Raw genomic sequence first — 22,952 nt, 5'->3', positions numbered from 1 at the left:
AGTGTTGGAGCGATACGACGAAGGTAATTTGTTGTTCGGCAAGGTTTTTATCCTCTCGTGCTTTTTTTTTTCTTTATCGTTTGGGCTCGTACTATTGGCATATCTGGAATTCCTAATTGCGTTGTAGGAGTGTGTAGGTACTTGATATATACGGCTTATCGGTACAGATGTGCGGTCGTTTCGGTGCCTTCTTCGCATCAGCATAACTTCGGACGAAAGTTTACTTTGAAGTTGTAAACTTTGATTTACCTTCAGTTCCATGCGTACTGCGTGCCTAGCTATTTCCGCTATCTTGCGAAATGTTTAAAATAGCGATTTATTTCGGGTCATAAGCCGACACAAAAGATGAATCGTAAGCTAGGTAGGCGAAAAGTTGCGCATTTTTTTATCAACTTCCTACCTATACCTACATTGAAGAGCTAGATACTCCTACCTATACACCGAGCAGGCGAGCAATGTACACGAAAACACTCGAAAAGTGTAAACGTTTACGAAAATATATCGTAATTTTACCGCTCTCAAAATGCAACAAACATCAGCATTTTAATTAATTGAATGAGTTATTTGAAAGTTTGAATAATGAGTTCGAAAAGTTTAAACGAACATTAACGTGGAAACGTTTTATCGCGTATTCAAATAGCGTACTCGTTGTGCCAAGAGTACGTACAGTTTGGCCCGGAACGCTTGTTATTATTTTTTTGATTGGTGCGAGTTTGCTTTTTTTTTTTTCAAAATTGTTCTTTTATTTTTAATGATGTCTCGGCTCACGGTGTGCTATAAGTTCGGAATATCTTTCATTTTTACGGCACACCGAATGAATTATCATCACTGATGCGAAATTATTACGCGGAAATGCTCGCGAATTTTTTAGTCGACTACTTTTATCCTTTACTTCCGGCTGGAAATTGAATAAAAGTTCAAGTTTTGCGCGAAGAACAGGTGAAAAATGAAGGTAATTTTGTTGTAACTGGTAAAACTTCAGGCGTAACTTATATTCGAATTTTGAAAAGGGAAAAATTTGAGATATTCGTGCCCTGTGTGCCATTATTTTGTTACATAGAAAAGGCCGTCTTAAAAATCATGAAAAAACTGTTCAACATAGCTGAGCTTTTGAGTGTATTGTCTCAAAATATTCAAAAATGGCAGTCAAGTCTACTCTTCGAAACAAGTCTTAAATTATTATGGATATGGTTTTTGCTCGAAACCGGTTGGTTGATCATGTAAAAGTCATTGATATGAACACTACAGACTTTTTTCCAACTTTTCAAAAATGTCTTACACAATTTCAGGAACACTTCAGCCTGATGAGAATCAGAGCCATGTCTTTGGGCAGACCTCACTCACCATCAAAGAACATATCTGTGTTAAAATGACTGGGAATTAGTAATAATTTATTGAAAATAGGTAATCCATCACAGATTACCTATACTTATTAGCAATTTAACAAAAATAATTCATGATTTCCCGTTTAATTTACTAAAAATTACCGGCAATACCTACACCAAAAATTACTAGGAACATACAATTACCAGCAATGTGATTGAGAATGAGGAGATGAAAATTCAAAAAAATTAAAACTACCTATCACAAACATACAAAAAAATTACCAAAAATTCACCAGAAATATACCCGTCATTTACAGGAATACCCGTAATTTACCGGAACTTACCCTATTTACCAGAAATTACCCGTAATTTACCAGAAATTACCCGTAATTTACCAGAAATTACCCGTAATTTACCAGAAATTACCCGTAATTTACCAAAAATTATCCGTAATTCACCAAAAATTATCTGTAATTTACCAAAAAATACCCATAATTTACCAGAAATTACCCATAATTTACCAGAAATTACCCGTAATTTACCATAAATTATCCGTAATTTTCCAGAAATTACCTGTAATTTACCAAAAAAACACTAATTTACCGAGATTTACCCTATTTTCCTAAAATTACTCGTAATTTACCAGAAATTACCCGTACCTTACCAGAAATGACCCATAATTTACCAGAAATTACCCGTAATTTACCAGAAATTACCCGTAATCTACCAGAATTTTCCGTAATTTACCAGCAATTACCCTTCCTTTATCAGAAATTACCTGAATTTTCCCGACATTATCCGTAATTTTCCAAAAAATACCTGTAATTAACCGGAAAACCCCATAATTTACCGAGATTCACCCTATTTTCCTGAAATTACTTGTAACCTACCAGAAATTACCCGTAATCTACCAGAAATTACCCGCACTTAACCAGAAATTACCCGTAATCTACCAAAATTACCCGTAACCTACCAGAATTACCTGTAATTTACCAAAAATTACCCTTACTTTACCAGAAATTACCCGTAATTTACCAAAAATTACCTGTAGTTTACCAGAAATTATCCGTAATTTACCAGAAATTACCAGTAATTTACCAGAAATGACCCATAATTCACCCGAAATTACCCGTAATCTACCAGAATTACTCGTAACTTACCAGAAATTACCCTTCCTTTACCAGTAATTACCCTTCCTTTACCAGAAATTACCCGTAATTTTCCAGAAATTACCTGTATTTAACCGGAAATTCCCTGTATTTAACTGGAAAACGTGTAATTTACCAAGATTTATCCTATTTTCCTGAAATTACTTATAATTTACCAGAAATTACCTGAGGAGCTCATTGCAAAAGTAGCCCTTGTCACATCGCCACTTAGACCCTATGCACTCGATTGCACCTATTGCCAACCGCGGAGATCATGTTGTGATGATGAAATGGCCATCAAGTTGGTCTACCCTGAGTAGCCCTGAGAGGAATTGCGTTAGAGAGTTTACATTCATGATACATGGGTACGCTCAAGGGAGAGCTTGGGAGATTGCACAGGTTCTAAGAGGTCATGTGACAAGGGCTACTTTTGCAATGAGGTCCTCACCTGTAATCTACCAGAAATTACCGGCATTTTACCAAAAATTACCCGCATTTTACCACCCGCATTTTACCAGAAATTACCTATAATTTACCAGAAATTATCCCCGTAATTTACTTACCAGAATTACCCGTAATTTACCAAAAATTACCCCCACTTTACCAGAAATTACCCGTAATTTACCAAAAATTACCTGTAATTTACCAGAAATTATCCGTAATTTACCAGAAATTATCCGTAATTTTCCAGAAATTACTTGTAATTTACCGGGAAAACCCGTAATTTAACAAAATATACCCATTTTTGTGAAATTACTTGTAATCTACCAGAAATTACCCGTAATCTACCAGAAATTACCCATAATTCACCAGAAATTACCCGTAATTTACCAAAAATTACCCGTAATTTACCAAAAATTACCCGTAATTTACCAAAAATTACCCGTAATTCACCAAAAATTACCCGTAATTCACCAAAAATTACCCGTAATTTACCAAAAATTACCCGTAATTTACCAAAAATTACCCGTAATTTACCAAAAATTACCCGTAATTTACCAAAAATTACCCGTAATTTACCAAAAATTACCCGTAATTTACCAGAAATTACCCGTTATTGTCCAGAAATTATCTGTAATTTTCCAGAAATTACAGATAATTTACTGGAAATACCCGTAATTTACCAAGATTTACCCAATTTTTCTGAAATTACTTGTAATTTACCTGAAATTACCCATAATTTATCATAAATTACCCGTAATTTACCAGAAATCCCCTGTAATCTACCAGAAATTACCCGTAATTTACCATATTAGTTTTTCAGCTAATTTGAGTGGAAGTTTTGAATTCCTCGTGAAATTTACTACGTATGTACTAGAATATGTACTCACTTCTTTGCTTTGTTTGTTATGTGATGTGAAATTGTGAATTATCGCTCGTGATTCGTGATATTATTAGACTTTTATCACCTTTTTCATCACATTTATAATCAAAGAAACATTCAGAGCGCATTAAATTACGGTTACAAGACGTCATTTTAAAGGTAATTTCACGAGGAAAACAAGAATTCCGATCATTTTCTCTCAAGAATGAGCACTTTTGAAGATTTTATTGAAAAATCGTATCGAAAACTAACTCCTTCCATAAGAGACAATGTTAAAATTTCAGCACCTATACCGCTTGTTGTAGTTCTTCATTATTTCCGCTAGGGGCGACTCTTGTCATGCACAGTCCGAATATTAGGTACCTATCTGTAATTAATTTACCAAAAATTACCACCAATTCACCTACTTTACAGTAATTTACGAAAAATTACTAGAAATTTTCCAAAATTTTCATAACATATCCCAAATTTTGCCTCAAATTTCATTATAAAGTGTCATTGATCAGAACTGTATGGAATTTCTTCCAAAGTTTTTGGAAAATTGAAGAGTCTGAAAATTATTTTTGAATGTTCAACGAAAGTAAAGTATGCAGTTTATTGCCCCCCCCACTTTCTTAAAGTTTAAACTAAAGATCTGAATATCTACTCGATCGCTACCAACTTGAAATTTCAGAAATGGGTGGGTGGTTTATCAAAAATCTTACAAAACAGTTCTAAAATTGGATACACTCAAAGTGTTGAGAATTCACCATTTTTTTTTCAAGTTTTCAAAAGCGAGTGCGTTGCTTGAAAAATATTGTAAAGCTCAAACTTCATCAAGTTAAACACTTTTTGGACCTTTTAAATCGGGCGCCCTGATTTTTTTTAAATTTTTAAAGAAAAAATTCACCTGCTGATTTAGATTTTTTTTCTTCAGGAATTTTATTTTTTTTGACGTTTTTGTTTTTTTTTAATAGCATGTAGTGAATTAATTAATATTATATCTACATAGATCAATTCCCATTCATGAACATTTACTCTATCATAAGTATTTTCAAAAACGAAAAAAATCCAATGCTGCCCCCCCCCCATCTGATCACGTTCCAAAAATTTCGAGAAATACGAGTATACCTAGCACCTACCTAACAAAAAGTTGGGAATGGGATTAAAATCGCAATTCATTTCCATGAACAATTTTGGAACATGAGAGATGAATTTTGAAGGAATTTGAATCTCAAACTTGATTTTTATTTCATGAACTATAGAAAGCAGATCACCATTCTAAAATTGTGATAATCTGACTTCAGGATTATTGGTAAAACAGATTCTCGCGCCCCCCCCCCCAGTAACTTTGTTCCAAGAGCTTATTGTGAAAAAAATGTCGTTAGTTTACATTTTTTTTCTTTTTTTTCAAGTACCTAACTTACTAACTACCTACTTACTTACCTATTGAGAAAAAATTATTTCTGAAGAGGTTTTTACCATATTAGGTGATCATTTACAAAATAACGTGGAAAGTTCAGCAAAGCAGTTCAAAAAAATTTTCAAAGAGAGGGTAAGGATGGATTCTACATATTTATGGAAGACATAAACGTTTATCTGTGTTGCTGTTCAAGTTTATCATAAAAACGAAGGTAGGTACGTAGATATCCTCTCTTAAACTGGGCTTTTTTCAAGATCAACAAATACTCGTAAATCGCTACTCACTCTACCGACTGCTTTTCTTTGAAAACTTCAACTCATGCAAAATATTCAAGTTTTTCGCCGAGGAGGCAACAACATTTAGCATATACGCGAGTATCTAACATACAGGACTTTACGAATATCGTTACAGCCTGTGAAACTGGGAAAACGGCAAGAGCAAGTCGTTTTGCTAAAATATTAAATACTTATTGCGTATGAACTTTTCCGCCAGCGCCAACCGTACGTATCGTAACGTGAATATTTCAAAATGTTCATTAAAATCATATTTCAACCTGGATCGAAGCTTTCATCACGCCCTAGAAATCGCTCTTGCGAATAAACGAATTGGATTTTAGTGAAAAGTTTCCCCAACAACGAGATAGAAAGCTAAGAAGGTTGTTGAGAGAGTTTCAGTCGTAATTCGTAAACGAGTATTTTATAGTCTTTTTCGCTAGTTAGGTAAAGTTTAATTTTATTAATTCTCCAAGGTGGTTATTTTTTCGCGAAAATCCAGCAGCCTGAACTAAACCATCCGCTATTAATTTTTTAGTCGTTGATGTTGTTTTTGAACTGGGTGAAGGATGAATTTTGGTTTGAAGTTTGGAGTGAAATCTCTCGAGAAGTGAGATCTCGATGATGAAGCCAAAGAACAGATCAGAAATATGGGAATGATTGAGTCAGAAAGTTGCTGCGAATCTATCACGATGATTTGAAAATAAATTTCATAAATTCACCTTTCGAGTATAAAAATTTTTCATCAAAAATTACGTCGCCTCTAATCTCATCTCTTTGCATTCCACACATCTAATCTGTGTATACTTTTCAAAAAGAAACCCCTAATTGCCAGTCAAAAGATACCTTTGGTCATCTTATTAACGCCTCGTTGAACTTTGAAAAAAAAAACCAAATCATCGCAAATACACGGAGCTTTGGTCTTTTTCATCGAACCTCATGTGCGAGCAAGCTTTATACATTAAATGGCGATGTTTGATACAGCGACTAAAAGAATTCGTCAGAAAAGGAGCGACGTCCTCATTGTTATTTCTTCGGTTAGCTAAATTCACGCTCCGCTGAACCTATACCGATTACGATGAACTTTACGAAACCCCGAATAAGAATTTCGATACAGAATACCTGATTCTTCTAGTTGTGCCACCATAGTCGATGAATATGTTCTTTATACAAAATCAATACGAAATTCTTGCTTCTCGTAGTCAACTTTTCAATTTGTGTATACTACATCGAGAGCAACCTACATTTGGAAAAATTTTCTATAGTGAAATTAAAAGTTCGATTTTTTTCTCTCTCTTTACTTCTCGTCGAATATAAATTAAAAATTAAAAGTAGCTAGCATAACTCGTCGGGTTACAAAAAGATGAAAAATTTATGCAAAAACGGTTCATTCGACAAAAATAACCGATATATAGGTATAAAAATTTTGCCATAACGAATGCTAAACGTTTACGGTAAATTCCTTAAAAAAATAATGAATTTTCTAACGCTTTTCCCCCGTCGTCATCGTTATTATTCAAATTATACATTCAAAACAGCGAGTTATTTTTTTTTCTCTTCGATTTTGCACCAGGACGAAGTCGTTCCCTGATAGACCTATAATTCAAATGATTTGCCGAATCGTTGTTGCGTGTAAAGTGAAAATTGATATTTTACCGAACTTAAGAGCATCGAATAAAGAATTGAATTCCGCCGATGATTCAATTTACCTATAAATTGATAAGGTCTTGAGGCAGCATCTTACATAGAAGAATGATGAAATGAGATGTTCTAGTTTGGCAAAACAAATAATTCGTGTTTTGCAGTTGAAGTAATAGGCCCGAAATTTCAATTTGATGTTTATTTTTGAGAAAAATATACGCAGAAAAAAATTGAAAATTCTGATTTCCAACTGTATAAGTTGAATTAATTTCAATTTCTGTCGAATTTTCGGAAAATTGAACATCGGATAATACGATAAAATTAAAGTATCAGATCTACAAGTACGAGTACCTATCTTACGAAAATTTGTAACCAAAAACCAATTCACTAAAAATGATTTTTTCAAGGGAAGTCTACTTTTGGGGCCAAGATCGAGAAGTCTATGTTCGAGGCTAATAAAAATTGAATGTTGATCTTTCATTTAGAAAACACTCGTTCATGTGGGATAAAAAATCATAAAGAAATCGATTTTTGAGATTCGATTAATCGATTAATCGAATTTTTTGATCGAGAAGTCTACTTTTGAGGTTAAAATTGACTTTCGATTTTGAACATAATCGATCATGTGAGATGAAAAATTGGCAATAAATCGATTTTTGAGATTCGATTATTCGATTATCGATCATGATCAATTTTTGATCGAGAAGTCACCTAGATCAGTCTTTCATGCTGAAAATGATCGATCATGTGAGATAAAAAATTGCAAATAAATCGATTTTTGAGATTCGATTAATCGATTATCGATTTTTGAGATTCGATTATCGATTTTTGAGATTCTATTAATCGATTATCGATTTTTGAGATTCGATTAATCGATTATCGATTTTTGAGATTCGATTAATCGATTATCGATTTTTGAGATTCGATTAATCGATTATCGATCATGGTTGAGTTTTGATCGGAAAGTCTATTTTTGTTAAGGTTAAAATCACCCTGCCATTTTGAACATGATCGAATATCGATCATGTAGAAAAAACATGCAACGTATATAAATCGATTTTTGAGATTCGATTAATCGATTATCGATCATAATCGTTTTTTGTTATTGAGAAGTCACCTAGATTGATCTTTCATGTTGAACATGATCGATCATGTGAGATGAAAAAAGGCGAATGAATCGATTTTAAAAAGTCGATTATTCGATTATCGCTAATTATCGATTTTTTTTTCTATTGAGAAGTCACCTATATCGATCTTTTATGTTGAACATGATCGATCATGTGAGATAAAAAATTGCAAATAAATCTATTTTTGAGATTCGATTATTCGATTATCGATCATGGTAGAGTTTTGATTGGAAAGTCTATTTTTGTTAAGGTTAAAATCACCCTTCCATTTTGAACATGATCGAATATCAATCATGTAGAAAAAGCATGCCAAGTACATAAATCGATTTTTGAGATTCGATTACTCAATTATCGATCATAATCGTTTTTTTGTTATTGAGAAATCACCTAGATCGACCTTTCTTGTTGAACATGATCGATCATGTGAGATGAGAAAAGGCGAATGAATCGAATTTGAAAAGTCGATTATTCGATTATCGATAATTATCGATTTTTTTCCCATTGAGAAGTCACCTAGATCGATCTTTTATGCTGAACATGATCGATCATGTGAGATGAAAAATTGCAACTAAATCGAATTTTGAGATTCAATTGATTGATTATCGATCATGGTCGAGTTTTGATCGAGAAGTCACCTAGATCAGTCTTTCATGCTGAACATGATCGATCATGTGAGATAAAAAATTGCAAATAAATCGATTTTTGAGATTCGATTAATCGATTATCGATCATGATCGTTTTTTGTTATTGAGAAGTCACCTAGATCGATCTTTCATGTTGAACATGATCGATCATGTGAGATGAAAAAAGGCAAATAAATCGATTTTAAAAAGTCGATTATTCGATTATCGATAATTATCGATTTTTTTTCATTGAGAAGTCACCGAGATCGATCTTTTATGTTGATCATGATCGATCATGTGAGATGAAAAATTGCAACTAAATCGATTTTTGAGATTCGATTAATCGATTATCGATCATGGTCGAGTTTTGATCGGAAAGTCTAGTTTTGTTAAGGTTAAAATCGCCCCTCCATTTTGAACATGATCGAAGAGTAAAAAATTCCAAGTACATGAATCGATTTTTGAGATTCGATCAATCGATTATCGATCATGATCGTTTTTTGTTATTGAGAAGTCACCTAGATCGATCTTTCATGTTGACCATGGTCGATCATGTGAGATGAAAAATCGCAAATAAATCGATTTCAAGGAGTCGATTATTCGATTATCGATCATGATCGATTTTTGATGGATTAGTCACCCAGATTGGTCTTTTATGTTGAACACAATCGATCATGTGGAATAAAAAATGGGCATAATCAATCATATGAAATCGAAAATCGCGAATAAATCCCTTTTTGAGAACGATATTGATCGATTTTCAATCACGATGTTTGATCGGGAGTACTACTTCAATTTTGAAGCCACTTCTCGATTATTCTCAAATTGCTGGGAACTGATTTTCTACAAGTTGCTGCATTCGAAGTTGGGTATTATGAGAAGAAATTTCAACTGCTAAAAAACACCCCTCCCCCCCTCCACTCTCCTCTGGAGGGATATAAGTCCAATAATGACAATTTTCCTTCTGCCCTAATGTGAGAAATTTTCAGCCAAATCCGAAAACCTAAACCTAAAACCGGGTTGATTTGTCATTTTTCGTGATTTTATCTATTTTTTCCAACGGTTTCAATTGAGTGGGAGGGGGCAAGAGCGAAAAAACCACAATTACTTTCGAAAATGTCCCGTCTTTGAGGACTTGCCCCCCCCCCGGAGGCACTAATACAGTTTTGAAATTTTTGTCTGAGAAGAAGATTTACACTGTATTTGGTCGAAATCCTTCGAAAATTTGTTCACTACCCCCCCTCCCGTCAATGTATCTATAAAAATTTGAGTAATAGCGCTATTGAAAAGGACCTATTGAGGTTTTAATTTTTCATCGTATAAAACCAATGGTCTATTAATACCTAATCGAATATGGCGAGTTGATTATTATAGTAATAGTACGAGTGCAGCTCACCATACTACTACACAGGCTGATAAATTATAATCGTTAAGAAACACCACCGCCGTAAGTAGTAAATTGCTTTCAGATTGGTTTTACGATCAATTTCGTTAGGTTATTTTTCTCCGCCATTGCCACTCCATCTACGATAAAGAAAACTTTTAACGTTACACAAGGTTACCAAAATTCGAGAGCTTTTTGCAAACTTTTAATAAGTTTTAATGTGTATTTAAAACATTTAACAGTTTCATGGTTGTTTTGAAGTTTTTAATTTCATAAACGATTATTAATTTAACTCGATCGAGTTTCCAATATTGAATTCTCGTGTAAGTATAGTTTCGGACACTAAAATTTAAACGTGTTGTCGAACACGAGCCTCGAGACGAAATTCAAGGCTATAAAAAATTACACGCATTAAGCAGCATCGCATCGTCGCCGAAGAATACGAATTCCGTATTTATTTAAGTTTTAGGGAAACGTTCGTTGCTGAAAAATTTAGAACTAAATGTAGCGTAAACGTTTCCAGAATTGTTTCATCGGTCAACGAGTTACTCATCGCGGAAAAAAAAAGGTCACATGATGGTACTTTGAAACTACACAGGATCTGTTTTTTTCTCTCTCTCTCTCTCTCTCTATCTCTCCTGTCTCCTCATATACTGCTTACTTACCACCATTTTAAATGGAATCGATGACGTTGTGCTTTGTTCATTTTCAACCAATCGAGAGAATTTCGAGTAAGAGAAGACCGTTGTCATCGAGTTTCGCCAAAGAGGTTATCGCGACGAACGATACCTACCTACGTACTCGTAATACCTATGACTATATATCGCCGAAAAGATTGATTACGCGAAACATCTCACATGTATACGATAAAAGTACTTTTTATGCCTCGATTATTTAAGCTATAGTAGGCATAATTTTACCTCGAGCTTATACGTAGAATCCTTTCAGCAACCCCATGAGGATGCGACAGTCTTATTAAGAAAACTTTGTTCGAGAGATGTTACGAAAACAAGTCTGCTAATGGGGTTACACCAGATAGATGAGAGGAGACGTTAGAGAAACGAAGTTTTATGTAGGATACCGATGCTCGAAATATTTTTACACGAAATTTTAGTGCTGGTGTGCGTTTGTGTGGAACTGTGTATGTGGCGTTGTTGGTATTGCGCCATATCGCGAGTATTAATTGTAATACGACTCCGCGATGTAAATTTACATAACATTAATTATCCGGCAATTCCTGCAACTAGTGATGGAGGATTCCAAAAACAGAAAAAAGGCACAGAAAATAAATTTGCCTGCTTATAGTACCTAATAAAAAAGGAGAGAGAAGAGAAGATCATATAGTTACATTTTTACCTAAATTCTTATTTGCATGTTATTCTCTATCAATTTAGTCCTATTTTTGTCTTTCATCAACGGGGTTTCCTTGCACATTTTTGTATGTTTTTGCTCAAAACTGATCTTCAAAGAAATAAATACGAAACTCACATGTCGAGTGAATATAAAAAAATCAGCCCCATAGTCGATTACCTCGCTTAAATGCGGAAACGTACCTAATCCTTCTTTCTGCATGATACGAGTAATTTCGTTTTTGATCAGCATCGCATTCGTGTTAATAAAATTGCATAACTAGTTTGCCGTAAATACACTATCATGCCATTCTCTTTATAAATTCTCAGAGTTAACCTTATTAATCCTGCTGAGAATCAATTAAATTTTGTTTTTGAAAAACTTGGAAAATCGTTGCATTTTTCTGTAATCTTCCCCCCCCCCACCGGAGAAAAAAAGGGGCCTTGAATTACTTCAGAAGTTGATCCGGTCGATATTTGAAAAATTACTTGCAAGAAATTTCCGCGAATCTATATGACTACTTCGTCCAACTCGTCGAAAAAAAAGGATCAAGTAGAGGAGAGGCCGAATCGTGGATCACGAATCACTGCTCAAAAAAGTGATTCGATTCATTTTCACGAATCAATAACTTGTTATTAATAATTGGGTCATGGCATGACAAATTACCCAGGTTTTGGTGCAAGTTCTCGGATTTTACTCACAATTTTTCTGTAGGTTTCTCACATTAACAGAGAAGGAAAATTTCCATTATTGACCTCCTCCCACCTGGGGAGCAGGTGGGGTGGTTTTCCTTAGGAGTTGAAATTTTTTAGCGGTAGAAATGATCACTTTTTCCACTATAGGCGGTAGAAAATGAAGGTTTCTATGTAATTCTACAAGGTAGTCATGACGTCATACGCATTATATTTAAAGTATTTGTGACGTCAGTCGCCGGAAATATTCGCGACTCATCAACCCTTCCACGATACCACCACCAATTTGCTACTGCCAATGAGACCTACGTGACACACGCCGTTATGTCCCTACTTTCACACCAAATATCCGTCATCCCTGCTGCTTTTACATACGTTGAACTTTCGCCCTTATAAGCTCCTGCACAAGCGTTTTTTCCTCAGTTGTTAGTTCCAACAACTCATCACACTAGCTGTTCCAGTTGTTGTACGCATTCCTCCTCACGCTTTCGACTTCTTGCTGCCCAGTGGAATACCTTGGTGATCAAGAATTACAAATACCAATTTATGCTGTGGATACACTTTCTAAGGACGCTTGGAACTTATCCCATTCATCATGGACCAACATATTGAGTCACACCTTACGCATTCTTATATCTCCACCGTATTGTGGGATATAAGTCATGAAGGATCACAAATGAGGAACTGTGGAATGTAACTAGCACTCGGGCATCGGGGTTAAAAGCTCGTCAGTAGACACGGCACTCCAGAGAACATGATGTCCTTAAACAAGACCCCAACAGGGGGTTGCATATGAGCTTTTCGGGTTGGGCTCAATATGCAACTAAAAACGTTGAAAGCCTGCCACCAAATTACGCATTAGATTTAATACATTTTCTACTAGAAGTTTATAATTATCTTTTAATTATAGAAGTCTCATTCATGTATATGATTTGAGCAACCTGTGATATTACGTGTTTACACTATCAATACATGAATTTATTATTTGGCTAATTGAGATGTCATAATTTCCTTTGTACGCTTTAACCCTGAGAAGATCTCTTATCAGGGCTTCCTACCTGAACAACTTATGACGTTTTCTACTGTTTTATGACTTCACGCTTCAAGATATCAAGTTCCCCGTTAAATCATGTATCTGTTTCGGTTCACGAGGCTCCTAAGGAAAGAGTCAGAGGACATAATGTTGGTGGATATTTGTATTTATGCGAAGAAATGCAATTATATCGAGAATCAACAAAAGTAATGTGTTCGAATATGCAATCCACCCCCCTACATTGCGGACGAGGACCAGATAATTACTTTCTCCCCCCACAATTTCTTGTCATAATCCCTAATTTTGAAGTTCGACTGTTACAACTTGGAAAAAATTTTGTAGTTTGCGAGAATTTTAGAGCAATTGAAAATGACTTAAGAAATGGAGTGGTGCTCTTGATTAAAAATCGATCACGATTGAAAATCGATTAATTTAACCTCAAAAATGGACTTATTCGCGATTTTCGATTTTATATGATCGATTATGCCCAAAATGAAATATCGATGCTTCACGATCAGAAGTCGATCATGTAAATCATGTTTGATAATCGATTTATCGAATCTCAAAAATCGATTGTTTGCAATTTATTATTCCACATGATCGATAATGTTCAACATAAAATAGCAATAAGGTTACTTCTCAATAAAAAAAAAAAAAATCGATAATTATCAATAATCGATTAATTGAATCTCAAAAGTCGATTCATTTGCAATTTCTTATTCTGCATGATCGATCATGTTCAAAATGGAGGGATGATGTTCGCCCCAAAAGTAGACTTTCTGAACAAAAATCGATCATGATCGATAATCGAATAATCAAATTTTGAAAATCGATTTATTTGCAATTTTTTTTATCTCACATCGATCATGTTCAACATGAAAGATTGATCTAGGTGACTTCTCGTTTTAAAAAAAAAATCGATAACTATCAACAATCGATTATTTGAATTTCAAAAGTCGATTCATTTGCAATTTTTCATTCTACATGATCGATCGTGTTCAAAATGGAAAAATCGATTTCAATCTCGAAAATAAACTTTCTGATCAAATAATCGATTATGATCGATAATCGATTTATCGAATTTCAAAAATCGATTTGAAGAGTGATATTCCAAAACTCACTTTGTCCATTTTCACAACTTTTCAGGAGAGAGGAAAAACAGTTTCCCTTTAAACGGGTAAATTGGCTTTTTAGGCGAGTTTAGCACTTTATTTGGGTGGATTTATGATGTAGGAGTGTAGGTATACATTTCATCCACTAAATACTGCTGAAAAAAATTTCAATAAAAATGAACAAAGCGCGTTTTGGAACATTATGTTTTTTTAAATTTTTATTGAATTGGCTATTTAGGTGAGTTTAACACCTCATTTTGGTAAGTTGATGATGTAGGAATGTGAGTTAATACTTCATCTACCAGGTACCACTCAAAACCCAACTTTGATAAAAATGGACAAAGCGAGTTTTGGAATATCACTCTTCATTTATGTATTTGGGATTTTGTATTCTTGATGATCGATCACTTTCGAAATGGAAGGTTGATTTTAACCTCAAAAATATGTAGACTTACTGACAAAATAATCGATCATGATCGATAATCGATTTATCGAATCTCAAAAATCGATTCATTTGCAATTTTTCATTCAGTATGATCGACCATGCTCAAAATGAAAGATCGATTTTAACCTCAGAAGTAGACTTCCCAGTCAAACATTGGTTATAACTTATAATCGATAATCGACTTATCGAATCTAGATTTCTTTACGATTTTTCATCCCACAAAAACGAGCATGTCAACAGTAGAACTTTCTATCAATTCTTAGCGATTTGGGCTAGTTTTTTTTTTTTGGAGTTTCACAAAAAAAACACGAAAGAAAATATTTTTCAAAAAATAGAAAACTAAAGGCAATTTTTGGAAAAAAGCACGATTTTTGGTAGTTTTTTGAAAAGCAAAATTTATTTGGTAATTTTGGCAAAAAGAAGGACTTTTTGATAATTTTTGAAAATTTTGACCAAAAAACAAAACTTTTTCACGATTTTACCAACTAAAAAAAACTACAACTTTTTCACCATTTTTAGCAATTTCGATCTGCAAGAAATCAAATTTTTTGGGGAAAGCAACACTTTTTCAAATTCAACTCACAAAAAGGTTTTTTTTTCAAAAAATGAAGGACTTCCCATTCGTAAAATTTATACTTATGTTATTTTTATAGGAATTTTTTTTTTTTACCTACAAATTGAGCAATTTTTCAGGAAAATTTGGTATCAATAATTTTTCTGACAAGGGAACCCTCCCACATGATAATCTCCGATTTGAATGAAACTTGGACAGGTGGAAAGAGGACCTCAAGAAACCCCCATCCCTAAATTTTCAGCTGCTGAAGTTGATTTTTATATTTTTGGCGAGCGTGTGAAGTTTTGTGTATTTTTTATACTTTTTCTCATGTTATGTGTCAAAAAATTCGATTTCTGATGATAATTCCAGATTTGACCGACGGTAGTACTTATCGATTAGGTATCAAGCAGAGACCCTTTGGCTAAAGTTTCAGCTGCTGAAGTTCATGTGGTGGGGAGAAACGGCCATTTTTTGAATTCATTCATAACATGGGAAAAAACAGTAAGAAATCTTGTTTCCTGAACGGATGGCCGGATCCGGCCAATGATGGCATGGGTCGATTTGGTATTCGGCAGAGACTGTTTGACCAAAATTTGAGCCCTTGAAGTTCATTAGAAGAGCTTAATTGACTCATTTTTCAAATTTTTCAATGGCATTTAAAAACTAGCAATTGGGCAAAAAATTCGATTTCTGATGATAATTTCAGATCCGGCCGGTGGTAGCATTAGTCAATTAGGTATCAAGCATAGACCCTTTGCCCAAAATTTCAGCTGCTGAAGTTCATGCGGTGGGGAGAAACGGCCATTTTTCGAATTCACAGAACAACTTTTACCTGTGTACACAAAACTTCAAACTCTCGTCAAAAATCGAAAAATCAACTTCAGCAGCTGAAAATTGGGGGATGGGTTTTTTTTTGAGGCCCTCTTTCCACCAGTCCAAGTTTCATTCAAATCGGAGATTATCATGTGGGAGGGTTCCCTTGTGGGTAAAAAAGAATAATTTCTTTTCGTCTGAACCCAAAATATTTCTATAATACGTCTCGCTTCGAGCACGCCATCAATTCGCCCAATCGACTCGAGAATGTCCACTCAAAGACGATATTTTCATTATGTACATGAACACCTGAAATCTAAACTTTCCACCATCCTACGCACCATGGTATGCAATACGCTTTACACATCTCGCCTCCGCTTCGCACTTGGGTGCCACTGCGCCGCAAATTCCGAGGAAAAAAAGCTCGGCGAATTTTATAAGCGTAGAAATCCTTTTTAAAAGTTTTAATTACATCAAAAAACTCTGACGCCAATTAGCGCTAAAACATATAAACTTGGTAAGTTTCGCAAAAACGACGAAATTAAATTCTAACAAGTCATTTTGATGAATGCATTCTTTTGGGGATACCGCCAGCCGCCACCGTCGTGTACCATCAACGGAAAGAACAAACTATTTCCTTTCAATCAAGCAAAGTTCAAACAAAAACTTCGTCTCTAACTTTTAACACATGTCAAGATTTTTCACTCTTATATATATCCAAACTCTATAGACTATGTTTGGTATACCTACCTACTCGTACTATATCGAACTTGTACGTATGTGCCATTTACCAAGCTTTTAACTTGTTACCGTATACTTCATTTTTCTCGCACGTGATAGACCAAGCATCTTATAGTTTTAGCAGCTTTCGTTCTATTGTATTTTCAACGATCGCGATGGAGCGAATTTTAATGCCCCGCGAAATCCTACCCCCATCGTAGTCAACAATACACATCGAGTAGGTATAAAGGCAGCTTGGTTGGTGAAAATCCTTATACGAAGGATCGTTTTAATTCGTAGAGTGTTATAGGCTCCACAATTCGACACCTTTTTTTTTTGTCACACAGGCTTAAATTTTTCATTACATTCTGGATAGCTGTTTTTTTGTCACGAGGCAAGAAGACAATCTATGCAAACCAGCGACCGAGCGACCCTACAACAGTCAACAATTTGCCACTTTAATTTGCAATTAGTAGAGAACTGCTCCTTATGACCGAAGTGTCTGCTCGGTAAACTTTGTTTCTTTCTTTTACTTCGCTATATAGGTAGGTAAAGTATGCGGCGACTAAGCTCGAGAATTTTTTTTCATTCTTTAGCCCAAGGAGTTATTAACCGTGCTGCGAATAAAAGTCGCCTTTTTCACCTTTCCGAGTGACTTGTTGCCCGTGTTTCAATTTTAATTTTTTTTTCTTCTTCCCAGCATTGAGAATAAATTTACAATGAACTTAGTTACTTAATATGAATGGAGAACTCGCGAACACCTTTTTTCTTTTCTTTGCAACTTTTTTTTTTACCTCGTAACTTCGTCGAAATGCCTAAAACAAAGAATTTCGTTTGAGGAAAAAAATTCAATTTATTTCGAGACAAGAATTGAAATTTTTCAAATTACCAAAGTATATTAAAATTGGTAGATAGGCAAATTCTGCCTCTGCCAGACTGCTATACTGATGCACGTGGATAAAGATGTTATGTGCGTGTGTCGTTATCATTATATTATGCGTTGGTATTGTTTCAACGTGTCCTAGCAGACGTAGGTATTTGGCACGTTTTTATAAAGTTGTTATTTGTTCATGACCTTCATAATGGTAAATGTATGTGTCAGCTGTTTTCAAAATTTTTATTCTGAAAAAAATGTTACAGTTTGTCCATTTTTATCTTGACAGTTCGGCGATGAAAATGCAATGATTTGTTTCACTTGATAATTCATAAAAATATTTTCAATAAATTATTGGAAACTGATTTCCACTTGAGCACTTTACTCGTATATTACCAAATACCTATATTGCCCTGTTAACATCAAAAAAACTATAACTCATTACTCGTAATCGTTACTTTTTTCGTCGATTTTGATTAGCTATTAAAATTTTTGCGAGTGTTGCCAAAACATAAAATCGAAAAATTATGTCAAAAATGATGGAAAATGTTTGAAAATAAGTAAATAGTAGGTAGGGGCATTGAAATGATCCTGATACTATAAAGTCTTGCTTCTTGGTCAAAATTGAATCAAGTGAATATTTTTTTGGCCAAAATTGTAAAAAAATGTTGATATAGTTAGAATCGGATAGATTACTTAAGGGAGAGAAGGAAATGTTTGATTTCGTACTCAGTGAAGATAAGAATTATTCCTTATGAGGGGAATAATTGCCTATTGCCAGCTAGCTCAGAAGGCTGTAACCTATCAATTCAACTATACACATTCAATGTTTATAGTCATAAATAAAAACGCTGTTTTACTTAAGCTATATATTTACACTATTTACAAATCGTCATAAACATACATCGTGCGCAATTATGTTTTCACATAGGTAGCATTTGAATGAATGATATTTGGAGACGTAAATGACTTAACTCTACCTATAGTGAGAAAGCCTGCAGAGAGATATGTAATTATAGGAGTATTACTACTTCATCCATACCACTTGCAGGTGGAATAGGACGTACAAATTATATACCTATTAGGCACCTGATAATATAACTAGGTATTCGTCTAATCAAGGTCATAGCACTAGACATTTTAGTCAGACGTACTATGACGAAAAACTTATAATTAAATAGTATACATATTTCACTACTTACAGAACACTATACGCTTTTTTCCATCTCTATCAGTGGCCTCCCCAATACTAAAGGCATCGATGGAACTTAACTAAACGAGATAGCACGTAGCACTTTGCATAATCCGAATATGCCGTGGAACATAACGAACTACCAAAAAGATACTATTTATCGATCACGGGATTGATCAATATAATAAAACAAATTGAATTACCTCGCTAGAAGAGGGTACAAATAACCATCACTTGATTGTGGCCTCCCCTGGGGGCGCATCCACGATCCGTTATATCAACAGGCGACAAGAAACCAGCTAACAAGTATTTACTGATACCAAGTGAAGATTTTTCTCAAGAAATCTCTAATATAAAGACGTACATAGCAGCAAAATCCTAACCCCTAAAGAGTGGTGGCAAATGAGCAATGCGCGAGAATTGCTATGTACAAGTACAGAGCTCATAAATAATATTCTTAAACCCTATCTTCAATCATAAATGTCATCACGACGCAAGCCGCGAGATCATTGATTAATTGACCTGTCACAGGGGGTGGAATGCCGCCACATACATTGCTAAATAGAGATCTCATAAATCTGCAATTCTAACATCCTTATCGCGAACCCTTTAATAATATAAGGAGGGTTCGGACAACAATCTGACATCATGTACATAAGTACAGAAGAATGCGAGATGTTTACATTTTCACATGTTCTCAATATTTTCAATATACCTAAGGGTTAGTAAAATATGCACTACCTTCGGCAGTGGGGCCAATCTGCCCTATGTCAAATTTTTTTTGCCTTTTTGTCAAATTGTAGATATAAAATTAGTTCTTAAATTGAAAAAAATTTTGCTTTTTCAGTCAAAACAGAAAAAATTTAGATGTTTTGATGAAAATGTAGCTTCTTTATATCAAGTCAATATTCCAAAAATCTTTGCTTTTTTGAGAAAGTTTGCAAAAAATTTCGGTTTTTTCCCCAGAATTTCCACAATTCTGGCTTTTTTGATTATAATTGGTCAAAATAGATTGAAAAAGTCTAGCTTTTTGATGAAATTACAAAAAATGTATTTTTTTGTCAAAATTGCAAAAATTTTGTTTTTTGTCCAAATTTTAAAAAATTTTACTTTTATGGTAAAAATTGAAAAAATCCAGCTGTTTTGATGAAGTTTGAAAAAATCCAGCTTTTCCATGTCAAAATTGTAAACATTTTTGCTTTTTTGAAAAAGTCGCAAAAATTTTTGCTTCCTTACAAAATTAGGTACTAAATTTTTGGCTTCTTTGGTTGTAATTGGTCAAAATACTTACCTATGGGTACATAAAAAAGTCTAGTTTTTTAGATGAAGTTGCAAGAAATTCAGTTTTTTGTAAAATTACAAAAATTCTTGCTTTTTTTGTCAAAAATTGCAAAAGTTCTGTTTTTTTTTGTGAAAGTTGGAAAAAATCTTACTTTTTCCAAAATCAAGGTTCCTTACTAAAATGTTTGCATTTTTAATCAAAATAGAAGAAATGTAGCTTTTTTGATGAAATTGCAGAACATTCAGCTTTATTTCCATGTTTTTCAATGATTAAAACACAACTCTCTTAAATAACTCTTCCTGTTGGTAATTTTCTCTTACAAAAAAATCAACTCACATTTTTTCAAGCATATTTACTACAAATAAGATCAAAAATGAAACATATAAATTTATCCATTTCGTCTCTCTCTATATTGCAGACTGCCGTTATAATAAATACACCAAAATTGCAGCTTCCGCGATACCATATCACCGAGTAAAAATCTACACAGCGAATCACCTCCAGCAATAAATCGTTACAGTCCGGAGTCCGAAATCCAACCCCTTTCTCTAAACCATCGCGTCTTATCTCTCTCATAAGAAAACGAGCCAGAGAAAGAAGAAGTGCGAAGAAAACAGCAATTTATATTCAATTCTTAATACCCCGATAGCCAATCTGTTTTACGCTGTGAGAGAAAATATACATAATAAAAACCTATCAGATTTGTAATATCGGTTCGTGTGTTTTGATATATTTTAAAAACTTTTACCGAACGTGTAAAAAGCCACCTTAGAATAAAAGCGAAAAAAAGGTTAGCTCGGTTTAAAGACGTTTATTTTATTCATACGACGACTCGTCCCCATAAAATTTTATTTCAATAGTTGGGACCTATTTTTCGGCCGAACGAAGAAATTTAGTAATAGCGAAATAAGAAGCCACTAGTAGAGCAATAAAAGCATCGCATAAACATGAATCGTCCAATAAAACGGAATAGGTCTGCTCTTTACGGATGTGCCCGAACCTCCTCCTGAAATGCCCCGACGATGTAGCAATAAAATAATGCCGAAGGCGCAACATTCGAACCGGAAAAACTACCCTCTGAGGTCCGATATTTCACCTAGTACAATTAAACCGAAATCTCAAATGATGTATTTGACGCATTACGAGATTCGCGTATAAAGTAAGCGAAAATAGTACTCTGTTTACATCACTTTTTCCGGTTCCTCGTTGCGTTGTCTTTTACGCTGTGGGTTTGTTTTCATTTGAATGACATGGAATTGGAAATTGAATAAACTGTTTTCGGTAGGTACCTGGGTGACTTACTCAGAATAACAGAATGAGGACTTGATCTTGTATGACGAGGTTCGAACTCGTGTCTGTGTGAATCCAAGAAATGAGGTGATTCAATCGTGATCGAATCAGGTGTGGGCATGTGGCATACAATAGGTATCGAATCTACGCATATGTGGGATTTGAAATAGAATTTGAATTACATTTCTGTTAGAAGGCAATGAGCATGCATCAGTCAATTTTTTGACATTAATCATTTTTTTGAAGATGTCTTTTCTGAAATTAATATCCCATTGGAGAAATTTTTATTTACTTATTGAATTTCAATTTCCAATTTTTTTCTCCCAAAAATACTATTTCTTACTACTTGAAATAATGTTTTTTTGAATGCAAGATTTTTTGAAATTTCAACAAAAAAAGCTAAATTTTTGAAATTGCCAGAAAAAACAGGTTTTTTCTGATTTTGACTAGATTTTTCGAATATTTTGATAAAATAATAAGTACCTAATGCAGCAAGATTTTTGACAAAAAGGTAGATTCATTTAAATTTTAACCCGGTAGAAAATTTTTTTGCAATTTAGACAAAACAGAGTTTCTGTAATTTTATCAAACAAGCTGAATTTTCTCAATTTTGATCAAGAAAGCTTTTTTAGCAATAAAACATGATTTTTGCATTTTTTTTCAGTTTCAACCAAAAGAGCAAGTATTTTTTTTATTGACCAAAAAAGCATGGTTGTTTTCCTATTTTGACAAAAAGCAAGAATTTTAGTAATTTCGAAAAATTAAATTGAATTTTTCGCAAGCTTGTCCAAAAAAAAAACTAGATTTTTTTTGATTTTTTTACCAACAGCAAGAATTTTTGCAAATTCAACACAAAAAGCAAGAATGACAAAAGTAGGTAGGTATACTTAAGATTTTTGCATGAAATTTCAACTTGGTCATTTCAAGGTCTAGACACTCTCCCGGGCTCGTCTTCGGTTCAACTACCTATAGTAAAACAGGAAGGTACGTAAGAAATAATTATCTGTCTTTTATTTTAATTTCATTGCCTTCTGATGAACATGAATTGAGCTCGTTTTTCGTACATGTTAATAAAATTGCCTAACCAGTTTGCCGTAAATATGTGAGCAGAGTCTTTCGATTTTGAATAATTTTAGAAATCCTTTTCATGAATATATCGACTTTTACATTCAGTGCGAGCGGAGGCATTTTTTTGAGCTAATTAGACTAGACTGTATAGAAGCTTAATTGTTTTCAAATTTCAACAAAGCAGCTGGGTAAATATTTTCAGTTTTGATCAAAAAAGCAAAAATGTTTTCAATTTTGACAAAAAAAAACAAAATTTACGTAAGTAAGTACATATTTTAA

The 22,952-nt window shown here is 34.0% G+C and overlaps 1 protein-coding gene across 1 annotated transcript in view; it reads right to left on the bottom strand.

The window, feature by feature from the left end:
* LOC135842355 (uncharacterized) overlaps positions 1-22,952 on the bottom strand; it is a 380,985-nt gene that overhangs the window by 82,440 nt on the left and 275,593 nt on the right. The gene's annotated exons all lie outside the window — the stretch shown is intronic.

This window comes from Planococcus citri, chromosome 4, assembly GCF_950023065.1.
Source record: "Planococcus citri chromosome 4, ihPlaCitr1.1, whole genome shotgun sequence".
In the NCBI taxonomy this organism is placed as follows: Eukaryota; Metazoa; Arthropoda; class Insecta; order Hemiptera; family Pseudococcidae; genus Planococcus; species Planococcus citri.
This window is presented reverse-complemented; position numbering and strand designations above follow the sequence as displayed.